Genomic DNA, 17,261 nt, shown 5'->3' on the forward strand with positions numbered 1-17,261 from the left:
GCCTTTGGGGAAAGATGAATGTTCCAGGGTGCTTCTGCCACGCAGAGGTCGAGAGTTCTCCAGACCGGAAGTAGTCTGTGGTCGTCGGGGGCTAAGGTCCTCAACTCCAGGCGTGCGTGGAAAGAAAGGAGATAACAAGGAGTCAGTTTAACGACCCTCGTATAAAGGTATGGACCAGGGAGTGAGGGACACCAAGTGATTAAGTGTATTTAAACGTGATTTCCTGTGCCTTTAGTGGTAATGAGGGAAAAGGGTAAAGGAGGCTGTACGCTATACACGCTATACACTTTCACTCGTTTACTGCACTATTACGAGTAACCCAGCGCGCCACTTTGCCCCGTACCTTTGCAAGCCACACTACTCACGCGGGAGTGGGGCGGGGCGAGTCACCGGGTCGTTGGCCTCCTGGCTTGTAGTCCACAGCTGGGCTCATCAGGGTTTCTTCTCCGCTGTACTCCGGTTCCGCACTCACCCTCCAGCCTCGTCCGTCTTCTCCTCCTCGGGAAACGCTGTCCGCCGCTTTCCAGGTTCCACCATCTTTTGAATCCGTGACGGTGCAGGTGGGTGGAGTCGCGTCTCCCTCGACGGCAGAGTTAAAGGAGCCGTGTTCTTTTTCACCTTCGGCTTCCCACGTCCCTTCTGAGCCTGCGCGAGTCCATTCGTCCTCCCAGAGAGAGTGCGGCTGTTTGTCGGAAACAGAAAGGGGAACAGCTGACCACCAGTCATCAACACTATTATGACTGAGTTCTCCATTGTGGGTGTCTGGGTATAGTCCCGCCCCGTCACATGAGTGTTGAGGGCACTGTTCATTGAGGCTGCTGTGTAATGTACCTGACTATTTAGGACACAGGGCACTGTACCTTGTTATTGCGTGCTGAGGGCACCATACCTGTTCATCGAGGCTGCTGTGTATTGTACCTGGGTATTTAGGATGGAGGGCACTGTACCTTGTTATTGAGTGTTGAGGGCACCGTACCTGTTCATTGGGGCTGCTGTGTATTGTACCTGGGTATTTAGGCCACAGGGCACTGTACCTTGTTATTGCGTGCTGAGGGCACCGTACCTGTTCATTGAGGCTGCTGTGTATTGTACCCGGGTATTTATGGGTATTTATGACGCTGGGCACTGTACCATGTTATTGTATGTTGAGGGCAACTTAACTAGTCAGCAAGGAGGGCCGCACCAGCCAAAGACAAGCCTCCACCTGTGTTAGCCTGAAAGGCCCGTAGACACCTTGCTCAGCGCCCACCGATCTTGAAGGGGGGACCCCATCTCTGGGGGCAGACCCCATCTCTGGGGGCGGACCCCATCTCTGGGGGCGGACCCCATCTCTGGGGTCAGACCCCATCTCTGGGGGCGGACCCCATCTCTAGTCTCCGGTCCGAGCTCCGAAACTGAAGATGTAAAGACGCTGACGCAGCGGCCCATGGCCACGCCTCCCCTGTATCGCTGAGCATGTATCGTGGTGCCTGTCTGCATGAACTGAGGGCCATATCTATGGCAAAGTAACGCAGCACAGTGAGTTACCTTGGTGCACTGCGTTACAGTGAAAGGGCAGGAACACGCCAGACGTGAAAGATTTCCGCGCATTTTTGTCCTTTTCTTTGCGCTGGCGCCCTTCTGGCTCTCTAATACCGATGCAGGCACCGTGCATTGCACCATGGTGCATGGGTCCCTGCATTACAGACAGGATTGTTTTTTGTCCAGGAAGGGGCAACTTCCTGCACAAACACTATCCTGAGAGGCTTTTTCCTCTTTCTATGAGTGCTGCAGAATGCAACATGCAGAGAAAAAGGGAGTAAGCACGAGAAATAAAGATATTCCTGCTTGTAACGCCTCACTCAGGGCCTCGCAAAGTGGCATTGCGGTGGCTTCATAAATCAGCTTTTGTGTTGCGTCCCTTACGTGGTGCAAGAGAGACACAAAAGGGTTTGTAAATATACCTCCCCCCCAGACTATAGATCAAATGCGAGCGCTTTTTGCCAGGTAGGCGCTATTATAATAGGCGTAAAAACCCTTTATTCTAATTTAAATTAACATAACAGGAAATCATGATTCTTAATGGTGATTGGGGCTGTCCTACAACCCAACAGATACCATCACCTCATGTGCAGCCAGTGCTGGTCTGTGGAGTAAAAGGAGTCCTTGACCTTTGTCGGTAGGAAACCCTTGGGCCAAAAAACACCTGCGCCCGCCGCCTGCCCCTCCCTGCGCCTGAGTGACCGAGAGAGGGGGCGGGCGGCAGCAGGCACCACAGGGACCCCCTGGAGGCCACAGCCCTGCAGTGGAACCACCTCTGGGCTGTGCGGTGTTTAGTGCTGCGCTGTGATGGGAGCATGCTGATCGCTCCACAGACCAGCACGGACTGGGCATGACGTGATTGCAGGGCTCGAGTCGGGGTACCACGCGGGTGGATGGCATCCCCCCACTTATTTTTACCGGGGGGACGCCGTCCCCCCTGCCAAACAGCTGGACTTCACTCTTTGGCCTCTCTAGGACGAGGAGCTCGGCACCTTCCGTGACATCACTTCCGGTCGTGACGTCACTCCCGGTGACAGCGTCCCCCCACTTCTTTTTTTAAGACTTGTGCCCTGCGTGATTGTATCTGTTGCGTTTTAGGACAGACCTCAGTCCCAGACAACGCCACTGTCATGCTGGGGCCCAGCAGCGCCTGCCTGCCCTCCGGTCCCTGGGGGGGGGACTGGCGCATACAGGGGGGCTTTGTCAACTGTCTCCACCCATTCATCTGCTGAACTCTAATTTACGCTTTGGCTCCGCCCAGGCCACAAAGGATACATCATGTGCCATTAGCCCGCCCACTTCAGTCATTGGCTATTGTGAGTGACAGCATCATCTGATGCAATGTGCACATCCACCTAAAAAGAAGTGTATTTGCAGGTTCGGCTTCACTGCGTGTTTGCACTTTGTTTTCAGCGTGCTGTAATTCAACCATTAAGAATCATGATTGCCTGCTATGTTAATTTAAATTAAAATAAATGGTTTTAACGACTATTATAATAGCGCCTACCTGGCAAAAAGCGCTCACATTGATCTATAGATATTGTGTGCAGTGTTCTTTATTTCTTGCTTCTTTTAATTGTTAGTATAAGCCCAGCACCTCTAACCGGTCGCCTGCGCTTTCTTCTTTTTATTTACTTTACTTGTTAGGTCGAGGACCATAGGCTGCGCTTGCGCAGTCTCGGTCAGAGATTTAATGTTATCCAGTATGGGGGCTTGATCCCGCCTCTCTTCTCCATTGGCTGACTTCCTAAACGGAGACCAGCCATTGGAGGAGAGGGGCATCACTCCGTTCAAGCCCCGGCTTTTTTCTGATTCGGGGGCGTTTTCTTTCTCATCTTGCTATTTTTTAAGCCCCGTCCCTTTTTCAGTAGTGGGCGGTTTTTTTTGTGTTTTTTTTTACAGGGCCGTTCTCCTGTTTATTTCATCTCTTCGTTGCCGGGATGTACAGGCTATTTTCGGGCAGGTAAGCCATTTTGTCTTTTGTCCGTCTTGTCTAATCTTTTATCCGTCAATGTTTCTTGTTGTTTTGTCTTTGTTTCTATCTTGTTGTCTTTTTTTTTTACAAGTCCAACATGGCCCGTGTCGTCTGCGTGCAGTGGTGCGCAGCGCTGTGCACGATGTGGTTCCGAAGGTATGTATGCTGCTGTTTTCATGTTTGGGGTAAGCCATCTGTTTTATTTTGCTCAGCTAATGTTTTTTTGTCTCTGTTAGAATTGGGGGTCTCTGGTTGGTGCAGATAGGTACTTGCGACAAGCAGGGACCCTCTCCTCTAAGTCAGGGAAAAGGATTACTCTCAGGAAATAACCCCTGCTCACCCTCTAGGTAGTGTGGCGCAAGCAGTCTAGGCTAATCTCTGGAGCACATGTGGTTAAGCATTTGAAGTATTCCCCACAATGATCACTAACCCACCACACAGGGACACAAGACTGTAGTTTTGTAAAAATATAGACTTTATATATATATATACACTCTTCAGAAGGCTTTGTAAATACAGTCTTTGTACTTCGAAACGATTCTAGTTACTTTTAGGATGCCACAGTTCTTACTATTCCATGTTCAGTCTTAAAAACGAGTAGGTACCTCTTCACACAACTCCACTATGCTTCAGGCACTGTCCAACACTTAATAAGCGGGGTACCAGGTTCTCAAATTGGCTTTCCGCAACTGTACACAATGTTCCCAACGTTGTCGCGTGGTTGGCGACCGTCTGAGCGCTCCATAGCGCTCTTGTACGCCTCGTATGGTCACCGGCAAAAGAAGCTACCAAGTCTCACGCATTCTGCGTGAGACGCGTACCGCGGCTGATCCAGACAAGGGAGTACGAGTCATGCGCAACTTGTGCGACTCGTACCTTCAAGCGCAGGGGCACAGATGTTGCAAAATGGACGGCGGGACACAGCGTACAGCTCGAGGCATCCCAGGGGCCTCAGTTAACACAGGCGGTGCGAGGCGAGACTCGCACAACACACAGTTCGAGGCGTACCAGGGGCCTTAATGCACACAGGCGGTGCGAGTCGTGGCGATATAGTGCGACTCATACCGCGCTCCAATTTACAGTACCTTGGGTGTCGTATTGGCAGACGGCCCTAGCCTGCTGTCCGACGTTGCGGTGCTTTCCTGGAGGGCGGGGTGGCACGGAGGCCACGGGGTCGCTTCTCCTTCGGTTGGCGGTGCTTCGGGGGACATGGGCTCACAAGGGCAGAGTCCTGGGGTCCTGAAGGGGGGTCGGGCTGATGGTGATTCTTAGTGCGGCAGGCGCACTTCAGCAGGCTCACGGCGGGGAAGAGAACCAGGCAGACGTCCTTCCTTACGGTGCGCTCTCCGGCTCGGGGCCACAGGGTCACGGTGCTTCGACCAGACAGGTCCTTTCTTGCTGCGTGGGCTACGGCTCGGCCTTGGGCGGCAATTACGGCGTTCAGACCAGGTGAGGCTGGACTTACTGGGCAGCTGCAGCTCTTGGCGGGGTATAAGATCACTTTGCTCGGTGGGACCAGGGGTGCACAGATTCTGCAGGGTGCGCGCTTGCAGAGCGCACTCAGCTTCTCGTTGTGGGCACTGCAGGACAGGCAACACCATCAGCAGTTCCTCCTTCAGGGAGGGGGTAGCGCCCAATGTTCCTGGGGCGCCGTTCAGGGGGCAGGCTCACACGCAAGCCCTTGGACATTGTTCACAGCAGAGGCACAATTTAAATTAAAAGTCTTTCTCAGTCTTCTCTCCTTCTTGCAGCAAGGCACCCATCACAGGCCAGTCTCTCAGGATTAGAGACAGTAGTCCTCCATACAGCTTTCCCAGGTCCTTCTCTTCAGGCAGAGTTTCTTCTTGGCGTAAACAGGATCTGATTTCTTAGGAGCAGGGCTCCTACTTTTATAGGACATTTCTTTTGTTCTCGCAGGCCAGGGGGGCCTTTGCCTAATCCAGTCAGTCTCTAAGCACTTTGTTTTTCAGGCTCTGGTTTCTTCTTTCAGTGTGCAGGGCGGGGACATTAGATGCTCCACAGGAGGTGGTGCCAGCATTGTGATGACAAGTACAGTCAGGAGCACCCTGTTGACAGTCTTCCCTCTTCCTGGACCAGGTGCAGGGCAGAGTCATCAGTCACTCCCCAGGGGGCGGGGCCAGCATTGTGGTGGCAAAGCAGAGCCCTATTCAAAGTCAAGGGGCACTTCCCCCACCCATCCTGGTGTAATCTCTCTATGCACCACATGTCAACCCCAGCCTGTCCCCTGGAATTCCCAAGCCCTGTCATGCACAGAAACCAGACAACAGATACACATCAGAGCAGAGGCGGGCTGAAATGGTTGGGCAAGCAAATACTAACTTTCTAAAAGTAGTATTTGCAAACACAGGATATTAAAATAAACTTTACTAAAAGAAGTATTTTATTATTCTGAGTTCAGGCATACTAAACTTGACTTTCTACCATGCTCTCTGAGTCTGTTGGGATTATAGAGTGTAATAATTCCATCAGCCCATTCTGACCTATGGAGATTAGGTAGCCTTACAATAGTGAAAAACGAAATTGGCTGTAATTCACTGTTAGGACATGCCACACACATCAGGGCTTGTCCTATCTTATGCTTACAATGCACCCTGCCATTAGGCCTACCATAGGGGTGACTAATATGAAGTTAAGGGAAGGTTTAGGGACTGACAAGTAGGAGCACTTGCGCAGTCAGCATGACAGTACCAGACTGCACGCAGGTTCTGCAATGGCAGACCCTAGACACATTTCACTAGGCCACTTCTGTGGGTGGCATAGCCAGTGCTGCAAGCCCACCAGCAGCATTTTTATTTACAAGCCCTGGCACTCCTGGTGCACTTTACTGGGGACTGTTAGTAAACCAAATAAGTCAATCAAGGACACCAATCACATATACACTTTTCATAGGGAGAGCATATGCACTTTAGCACTGGTCAGCAGTGGTAAAGCGCCCAGAGTCATTAAACCAACAAAAACAGGTTAGAGAGAATATTGGAGGAAGGCAAAAAGTTCTGGGATGACCCTGCCAAGAGGGCCGAATCCAACAGTCTCTTTTCCAGGTCCAACATGTCCCGTGTCGTCTGCATGCAGTGGTGTGCAGCGGTGTGCACGTAGTGGTTCCGATGGTATGTATGCTGCAGTTTTCATGTTTGAGGTAAGCCATCTGTTTTATGTTGCTCAGCTAATGTTTTTTGTCTCTTTTGCAGGTCCAACAGGGCCCGTGCCGTCTGCGTGCAGTGGTGTGCAGCGGTGTGCACGAAGTGGTTCCGATGATATGTATGCTGCTGTATTCATGTTTGAGGTAAGCCATTTTGTTTTATTTTGATCAGCTAATTTTTTTGTCTCTTTTCCAGGTCGAACATGGCCTGTGTCGTCTGTGTGCAGTGGTGTGCAGCGCTGTGCACGAAGTGGTTCCGAAGGTATGTATGCTGCTGTTTTCATGTTTGAGGTAAGCCATCTGTTTTATGTTGCTCGGCTAATGTTTTTTTGTCTCTTTTGCAGGTCCAACAGGGCCCGTGCCGTCTGCGTGCAGTAGTGTGCAGCGGTGTGCATGAAGTGGTTCCGATGATATGTATGCTGCTGTTTTCATGTTTGAGGTAAGCCATTTTGTTTTATTTTGATCAGCTAATTTTTTTGTCTCTTTTGCAGGTCCAACAGGGCCTGTGCCGTCTGCGTGCAGTGGTGTGCAGCGGTGTGCACGAAGTGGTTCCGATGATATGTATGCTGCTGTTTTCATGTTTGAGGTAAGCCATTTTGTTTTATTTTGATCAGCTAATTTTTTTGTCTCTTTTCCAGGTCCAACATGGCCCGTGTCGTCTGCGTGCAGTGGTGTGCAGCGGTGTGCACAAAGTGGTTCCGACGGTATGTATGCTGCTGTTTTCATGTTTGAGGTAAGCCATTTTGTTTTATTTTGCTCAGCTAATTTTTTTTGTCTCTTTTCCAGGTCGAACATGGCCCGTGTCGTCTGCATGCAGTGGTGTGCAGCGGTGTGCACGAAGTGGTTCCGACAGTATGTATGCTGCTGTTTTCATGTTTGAGGAAGCCATTTTGTTTTATTTTGCTCAGCTAATGTTTTTTTGTCTCTTTTCCAGGTCGAATATGGCCTGTGTCGTCTGTGTGCAGTGGTGTGCAGCGCTGTGTACGAAGTGGTTCCGAAGGTATGTATGCTGCTGTTTTCATGTTTGAGGTAAGCCATCTGTTTTTTTTTTGCTCAGCTAATGTTTTTTTGTCTCATTTGCAGGTCCAACAGGGCCCGTGCCGTCTGCGTGCAGTGGTGTGCAGCGGTGTGCATGAAGTGGTTCTGATGATATGTATGTTGCTGTTTTAATGTTTGAGGTAAGCCATTTTGTTTTATTTTGCTCAGCTAATTTTTTTGTCTCTTATCCAGGTCCAACATGGCCCATGTCGTCTGCGTGCGGTGTTGTGCAGCGGTGCGCACGAAGTGGTTCCGATGGTATGTATGCTGCTGTTTTGGTGCTAGAGGTAAGCCATCTTGTTTTATTTTGCTCTGCTAATGTTTTTTTGTCTCTTTTCTAGGTCCATCATGGCCTGTGTCGTCTGCGTGCAGTGGTGTGCAGCGCTGTGCACGAAGTGGTTCCGACGGTATGTATGCTGCTGTTTTCATGTTTGAGGAAAGCCATCTGTTTTATTTTGCTCAGCTAATGTTTTTTTGTCTCTTTTGCAGGTGTCAGAAACCATACAGATGCACTAACCTGTAGCAAGGTACAGCAGGAGCGATGTCTGACGCTAAGTCTCCCTATCCCCTGCAATGGCACACCCCAGGTGTAATGAATCAACACCACTGGGCGTAACACCGCCAGGGAAGGGGAAAAAAAGGATAAAAGAAACAATAAAGTGCAGCTGGTCAAAATAAAGTAGCAGATAACTTCGGATATCTGTTCGAAGTATAATTCTCTGATCTCTGGTGATGGACCCTGCAGAGGGAGAGACAAGGTATCATTCATACATTCCATACATCTAAATAGATCAATATATTATGTGTATGGAATATAACTTACAGTTTAGATAGCCGCAAGAATCTCCTATTAACCATTCGAAACAAGAAAAAATATAAAGCATAAAAAGAAAGAAAAGGTTCTGTAGGTAGCAAGACACTCAATAAACTATGAGCGTAGTCCCATTAAATCCTTTTGCAACTAGAGCAATATCTTCTTTAGTCATATGCAAGCTAACAGTTCATTAACGTTGCAGAATCTTCTGTTACTTCACAAAAGGATTCCAATACCAGTAAGTCATGGATTACACAGTCTCACTCCTCAAGAACATGTACATCTCCAAAAGTTAATGCAAAAACCATATCAAAAATCCAGAGTCTTTAGCAAGTTCCAAAAGCAAAAAATAAGTTCCCCTAAAGTCCAGGTTGAATTTAAAATGTTCGTTTTCTCTTATACATTCATATTAGAGCAACCGCTCTTCTTCTGATACAGCGCTACGGAACACGCGCTGCTGAAAGAAACAAAGGCGCCTACTGTGAAGCCGATTTTTAAATGAATGTAAGCGTCCAATTTCAGTTCCGCGGAGAGCTGCGCCTGCCTCAGATCCCAGCGCGTTCAGTGCGCGATCTAGGCTAGGCGAAAACAATCTCCAGGCTTACCGACTTCATCTCCGCCAGGAAATCCAAAAATGGCAAACCAACAGCAAGCAAGAAAAACGAAGAGACTCCGTCGTTTAAACAATGCGCTTCCAGAGCTGCAACAAACACAGCTTACTCCTAGGATCAGGTGACAAGCACTTGACTGCTGCCAGAGGAGGAGTATAAGTATAGAATAATGGAAAGTGTGAAAGGACATCTGCCCCCAGGCATTCTGGGCAATGTAGTGTACATCATTTACACACTAACTTCATTCATTCAGACAACCCAGGTTACGTTGTGACAGCAGGTCCAACATGGCCCGTGTCGTCAGAGTGCAGTGGTGTGCACGAAGTGGTTCCGACTGTATGTATGCTGCTGTTTTCATGTTTGAGTTAAGCCATTTTGTTTTATTTTGCTCAGCTAATGTTTTTTCGTCTTTTTTACAGGTCGAACATGGCCTGTGTCGTCTGCATGCAGTGGTGTGCAGCGCTGCGCACGTAGTGGTTCCAACGGTATGTATATTGCTGTTTTCATGTTTGAGGTAAGCCACCTGTTTTATTTTGCTCAGCTAATGTTTTATTGTCTCTTTTGCAGGTCCAACATGGCCCGTGTCGTCTGCATGCAGTGGTGTGCAGCGCTGTGCACGAAGTGGTTCCGACGGTATGTATGCTGCTGTTTTGGTGCTAGAGGTAAGCCATCTTGTTTTATTTTTCTCAGCTAATGTGTTTGTGTCTCTTTTCTAGGTCCAACATGGCCCATGTCGTCTGAGTGCAGTGGTGTGCAGCGGTGTGCAAGAAGTGGTTCAGACGGTATGTTTGCTGCTGTTTTTTTTATGTTTGAGGTAAGCCATCTGTTTTATTTTGGTCAGCTAATGTTTTTTGTTTTTTTCCAGGTCCAACATGGCCCTTGTCGTCTTCGTGCAGTGGTGTGCAGCGCTGTGCATGAAGTGCTTCCAACGGTATGTATGCTGCTGTTTTTATGTTTGAGGTAAGCCACCTGTTTTATTGTGCTCAGCTAATGTTTTTTTGTCTCTTTTCCAGGTCCAACATGGCCTGTGTCGTCTGCGTGCAGTGGTGTACAGTGCTGTGCACGAAGTGGTTCCGACGGTATGTATGCTGCTTTTTTCATGTTTGAGGTAAGCCATCTGTTATATTTTGCTCAGCTAATAGTTTTAGGTCTCTTTTCTAGGTCCAACATGGCCTGTGTCGTCTGCGTGCAGTGGTGTGCAGCGCTTTGCACGTAGTGGTTCCGACGGTATGTATGCTGCTGTTTTCATGTTTGAGGTAAGCCATCTGTTTTATTTTGCTCAGCTAATGTTTGTTTGTCTGTTTTCCAGGTCCAACTTGGCCTGTGTCGTCTGTGTACAGTGGTGTGCAGTGTGTGCACGAAGTGGTTCAGACGGTATGTATGCTGCTGTTTTCATGTTTGAGGTAAGCCATCTGTTTTATTTTGCTCAGCTAATTTTTTTTGTCTCTTTTCCAGGTCCAACATGGCCTGTGTCGTCTGCGTGCAGTGGTGTGCAGCGGTATGCAAGAAGTGGTTCCGACGGTACGTATGCTGCTGTTTTTTTTATGTTTGAGGTAAGCCTTCTGTTTTATTTTGGTCAGCTAATGTTTTTTGTCTCTTTTCCAGGTCCAACATGGCCTGGGTCGTCTGCGTGCAGTGGTGTGCAGCGGTGTGCAAGAAGTGGTTCCGACGGTATGTATGCTGCTGTTTTTTTTATGTTTGAGGTAAGCCTTCTGTTTTATTTTGGTCAGTTAATGTTTTTTTGTCTCTTTTCCAGGTCCAACATGGCCTGTGTCGTCTTTGTGCAACGGTGTGCAGCGCTGTGCACGAAGTGGTTCTGACGGTATGTATGCTGCTGTTTTGGTGCTAGAGGTAAGCCACCTTGTTTTTTTTTGCTCAGCTAATTTTTTTTGTCTCTTTTCCAGGTTCCGTACGTGATGCAGCGACATACAGGTAAGTGCTATATTATTATATTGTTAGGGAATGTGTTTGTGTTTTGTTACATTATATTGGGTCTAGTTTTTGCTTTGTTTGTCTTAAATAGATAGAATTTTCTTTCAAATATATAGTTTATGTTTTACTTCGGGAGATGTCTAGAATTTACCGTCCGTGATGCAGCGACATACAGGTAAGTGCTATATTTTTATATTGTTAGGAAATGTGTTTGTGTTTTGTTACATTATATTGGGTCTAGTTTTTGCTTTGTTTGTCTTAAATAGATAGTAGTTTCTTTAAAATATATAGATAATGTTTTAATGTTTTTGTAGTTGACGCTTTTTTAACGAAAGTGCTTTAGATGTATTTTATGTTTCTTTTTCTTCGGGAGACTTCTAGAAATCACCGTCCGTGATGCAGCAACATACAGGTAAGTGCTATATTTTTATATTGTTAGGGAATGTGTTTGTGTTTTGTTACATTATGGGGTCGATTAGGATCGCGGACGGACTTGAGTCCGTCCGCGACCCCAGAGTATGAGGGAACGTCCGCAGGGGCTGCGGCGTTCCCTCATGTGCGATTAGGATGTGACCGCCACCCTGGCGGTCACATCCTGGATATTTAACATTGCGGCGGGTGCTGCTTCAAGCAGCACCCGCCGCAATGTTAAAAGTGCATGTTTTACATTTACATGCACAAAGCGGCAGGCACCGCGCGGTGCCTGCCGCATTGTGCATGTAAATGCTGGGGGGTACCATAGGTACCCCCCATGTGCACCCCCCACCCGCCAACACCCTGGGGGCCCGCAACGGGCCCCCAAAATCAAAAGTACACATGCTTTTCCACGGCGGAAAAACCGCCGCGGAAAAGCATGTTTACTAATGCTTCCTAATTTGGCTGGCGGTGTCTGATAGACACTGCCAGCCAAATGAGAGCTTTTCCGCCGCGGTTGTAATCCGACCGCGGCGGAAAAGCAGCGGACAGAAACCAAGACCCACCAGCCATCGTAATGCGGCGGTGGGTCTTTGGTGAGTCCGCAGAGGATTTTCCGCCTCCTCCGGGCCGGAGGTGGCTTCCGCCGGCCCGGAGGAGGCGGAAAATCCTCCATCCTAATCGGCCCCATAGTTTGGTCTAGTTTTTTCTTTGTTTGTCTTATATTGATAGTAGTTTCTCAAAAATATATAGATAATGGTTTAATGTTTTTGTAATTGACACTTTTTTACCGAAAGTGCTTTAGATGTATTTGATGTCCATTTTTCTTCGGGAGACTTCTAGTATTCACCGTCCGTGATGCAGCGACATACAGATAAGTGCTATGTTTTTATATTGTTAGGGAATGTGTTTGTGTTTTGTTACATTATATTGGGTCTAGTTTTTGTTTTGTTTGTCTTAAATAGCTAGTAGTTTCTTTAAAATATATAGATAATGTCTTAATGCTTAATGTTTTTGTAATTGACGCTTTTTTAACGAAAGTGCTTTAAATGTATTTTATGTCCATTTTTCTTCTGGAGACTTCTAGAATTCACCGTCCGTGATGCAGCGACATACAGGTAAGTGCTATATTTTTATATTGTTAGGGAATGTGCTTGTGTTTTGTTACATTATATTTGGTCTAGTTTTTTCTTTGTTTGTCTTATATTGATTGTAGTTTCTCAAAAATATATAGATAATGGTTTAATGTTTTTGTAATTGACACTTTTTTAACGAAAGTGCTTTAGATGTATTTTATGTCCATTTTTCTTCGGGAGACTTCTAGTATTCACCGTCCGTGATGCAGCGACATACAGGTAAGTGCTATATTTTTATATTGTTAGGGAATGTGTTTGTGTTTTGTTACATTATATTGGGTCTAGTTTTTGCTTTGTTTGTCTTAAATAGATAGTAGTTTCTCTAAAATATATAGATAATGTTTTAATGTTTTTGTGTTTGACGCTTTTTTAACGAAAGTGCTTTAGATAGAATTTTGGGGATAGTACGTCAATTGATTACGGCAGGGTGGGGCACGTTTTCCATTTAAACAGCAGTCAGCGATATCTTCGGGCAAGTTCTACAGGTAAGTGCAATTTTTTTATAATGTTTATAAAATGTTAATAGATATATTTTAGGTATTTTTTCAAATGCTGTATGTATTAATATTCACTCAGCTAGTTATTGCACTATGTTCGTTATTGCATCTTCTTTAGTAAGTCTCATTAGTATTGCGCTTTCAATGTTATTACAGTTTGTTATTTTTTCATTAGATATATGTTCGTGTTGTATTGCATTATATTGGGTATACTTTTTGCTTTTTTTATCATAGCTAGTAGTTTCTTTAGAATATATTGATAATGTTTGCAGGTATTCGTAATTGACTATTTTTTACGAAAGTGCTGTTAATAGGTTTTTGGGGAAAGTACCTCATTTGAATACGGCAGGGTGGGGCACGTTTTTCATGTATACAGCAGTCAGCGATATCTTTGGTCGAGTTTTAGAAATCACTGTACGTTATGCATCAACATACAGGTAAGTGCAATATTTTTATAATGTTTAGGTTGTATTGCATCTTCTTTAGTAAGTCTCATTAGTATTGCGCTTTCAATGTTATTACAGTTTGTTATTTTTTCATTAGATATATGTTCGTGTTGTATTGCATTATATTGGGTTTACTTTTTGCTTTTTTTATCATAGCTAGTAGTTTCTTAAGAATATATTGATAATGTTTGCAGGTATTCGTAATTGACTATTTTTAACGAAAGTGCTGTTAATAGGTTTTTGGGGAAAGTACCTCATTTGAATACGGCAGGGTGGCGCACGTATTTCATTTAAACAGCAGTCAGCGATATCTTCGGTCAAGTTCTAGAAATCATTGTACGTTATGCAGCAACATACATGTAAGTGCAATATTTTTATAATGTTTAGGAAATGTTAATAATAGATGTCTTTATGCCTATTTTTTTGTTGGGAGAGTTCTGGAAATCACCGTGATGCAGCGACATACAGGTAAGTGCTATATTTTTAAAGAAGATGTTAGGAATAGATGTATTTTAATTCTTTTTTTTTAAACTATGTATTATTCACTATGTCTTCGTTTTGCTTTCTTCTCATAGCTGGTACTTTATTTAACATATATTGTTTTTTTTAATGTGATTTGTAATTAATGCTTTGTTGACGAAAGGGCTGTTTGTGGGACTTTGGGCAAAGTCTTAATTGAACTACAGCAGGGCGGTGCACATTTTTATTTACATAGGCAGTTATCAATATGTTGGGTGGAGATTGGAAATTATCGGTATTGACGCAGCGACATGAAGGTACTTGCTACATTTTGATCATGCTTATAAAATGTTAATACATGTACTTTATGTCTGTTTTTAAATGATGTATGTATTATTCACTTAGTTATTGCACTATATTCGTTATTTCAACTTCTTTAGTAAGTTTAATTAGTAGTTTGCTTTTAATATGATTACAGTTCGTTATTTTTTGTTAAGGTATGTGTTAGTGTTGTATTGCGTTATATTGGGTATACTTTTAGCTTTTTTGATCATAACTAGTAGTTTCTTTAGAATATAATGATAATGTTTGCAGGTATTCCTAATTAATGATATTTGACGAAAGTGCTGTTAATAGTTTTTTGGGCAAAGTAGCTCATTTGATTACGGCAGGGTGGGGCACATTTTTTTTACTTAGACAGCAGTCTGCAATTTCTTCAGGATAGTTTTAGAAATCACCGTACTTGATGCAGCAACATACAGGTAAGTGCAATATTTTTATAATGTTTTGAAAATGTTAATAATAGATGTATTATATGTCTTTTCTTTTAATGCTGTATGTATTCTTCAGAATTATACTAATTGAATCTTCTTTACTAAGTCTTATTGGAATTATATGTTTGTATTACAGTCCATTAATTTTAGGCTGGAAATCTGTTTTTTGTTTTAATTTCAAGTTTTGTTTCTTTTTACTTTACAGGGAATTCTACATGTGTTGTGAAAACTTTACTTAAAGGTAAGTGTTATCGGGTCTATCCCTGCTCGTGTCCGGGTCGTGTAGTCTGCTGTTGGCGTGTGTTATGTAAGCCATCTAGTGTTTTGTGCTCTTCTAATGTACTTTTCCGTTTCTTTTCTAGGTCGACCCTGGCTCATGTTTGGCTCGTGTCGTCGCTGTGTATCGGCTGTTGTTTACGCATGTTAAGTTGTATTTTGTGCTCATGTAATGGATTTTTCTGTTTCTTTTACAGGTCGACCTTGGCTCCTGTCCGGCTCGTGTTGTTTTTGTGCAGTTGATGCTGTTTGCACATGTTAGGAAAGCCATCTTCTCTTTTGTGCTCCTTGAATGTATTTTTTCTGTTTCTTCTCTAACTTTGGTAAGACATGTTGTGTTTTGCCACATGTGTTGTGAAAACTTTACTTAAAGGTAAGTGTTATCGGTTTACCCCTGCTCGTGTCCGGCTCGTGTAGCCTGCTGTTGGCGTGTGTTAAGTAAGCGATCTAGTGTTTTGTGCTCTTCTGATGTACTTTTCCGTTTCTTTTCTAGGTCGACCCGGGCTCGTGTTTCGCTCGTGTCGTCTCTGTGCATCGTGTTTGGCTCGTGTCGTCTCTCTGCATCGGCTGTTTTTTGCGCGTGTTAAGTTGTATTTTGTGCTCATGTAATGGATTTTTCTGTTTCTTTTACAGGTCGACCTTGGCTCCTGTCCGGCACGTGTTGTTTTTGTGCAGTTGATGCTGTTTGCATGTGTTAGGTAAGCCATCTTCTCTTTTGTGCTCCTTGAATGTATTTTTTCTGTTTCTTCTCTAACTTAGGTAAGACATGTTGGGTTTTGCCACATGTGTTTTGAAAACTTTACTTAAAGGTAAGTGTTATTGGTTTACCCCGGCCTGCTCGTGTCCGGCTTGTGTAGCCTGCTGTTGGCATGTGTTAAGTAAGCCATCTAGTGTTTTGTGCTCTTCTAATGTACTTTTCTGTTTATCTTCTAGGTCTACCCCAGGCCGTGTTTGGCTACTGTTGTCTCTGTTTATCTCTTGTCAGTCAGTCAGTCAAAACAAACTTTATTTGGTTTGTTACAACCATAAAAGTACAATTTACCTCTTATCTTACTAAAACAGGTAAAAATAAAAGCAACAATATCTGTTGCTGTTTGCGCATGTTAAGTTGTATTTTGTGTTCATGGAATGGATTTTTCTGTTTCTTTTACAGGTCGACCTTGGCTCCTGTCCGGCTCGTGTTGTTTTTGTGCAGTTGATGCTGTTTGCACATGTTAGGAAAGCCATCTTCTCTTTTGTGCTCCTTGAATGTATTTTTTCTGTTTCTTCTCTAACTTTGGTAAGACATGTTGTGTTTTGCCACATGTGTTGTGAAAACTTTACTTAAAGGTAAGTGTTATCGGTTTACCCCTGCTCGTGTCCGGCTCGTGTAGCCTGCTGTTGGCGTGTGTTAAGTAAGCCATCTAGTGTTTTGTGCTCTTCTGATGTACTGTTCCGTTTCTTTTCTAGGTCGACCCTGGCTCATGTTTGGCTCGTGTCGTCTCTGTGCATCGGCTATTGTTTGCGTGTGTTAAGTTGTATCTTGTGCTCATGTAATGGATTTTTCTGTTTCTTTTACAGGTCGACCTTGGCTCCTGTCCGGCTCGTGTTGTTTTTGTGCAGTTGATGCTGTTTGCACATGTTAGGAAAGCCATCTTCTCTTTTGTGCTCCTTGAATGTATTTTTTCTGTTTCTTCTCTAACTTAGGTAAGACATGTTGTGTTTTGCCACATATGTTGTGAAAACTTTACTTAAAGGTAAGTGTTATCGGTTTACCCCTGCTCAAGTCCGGCTCGTGTTAAGTAAGTCATCTAGTGTTTTGTGCTCTTGTAATGTATTTTTCTGTTTATTTTCTAGGTCGACCCCAGGTCGTGTTTGGCTCCTGTTGTCTTTGTTTATCTGTTGCTGTTTGCGCATGTTAAGTTGTATTTTGTGCTCATGGAATGGATTTTTCTGTTTGTTTTACAGGTCGACCTTGGCTCCTGTCTGGCTCGTATTGTTTTTGTGCAGTTTGTGCTGTTTGCGCGTGTCAGGTAATCATCTTCTCTTTTGTGCTCCTCGAATGTATTTTTCTGTTTGATCTCCAAGTTAGGTTAGACATGTTGTGTTTTGTGCTCCTCTAATGTTTTTTCTTTATTTGTTTTCCAGGTCGAGCCCGGCTTGTGTGATCTCTATAAAATCTATCTTATGTTTTGTGCTCCTCTAATGTATTTATTTTGTTTGTTTTGTA

Source organism: Lissotriton vulgaris, chromosome 9 (genome assembly GCF_964263255.1).
Source record: "Lissotriton vulgaris chromosome 9, aLisVul1.2, whole genome shotgun sequence".
NCBI classification, from domain to species: Eukaryota; Metazoa; Chordata; class Amphibia; order Caudata; family Salamandridae; genus Lissotriton; species Lissotriton vulgaris.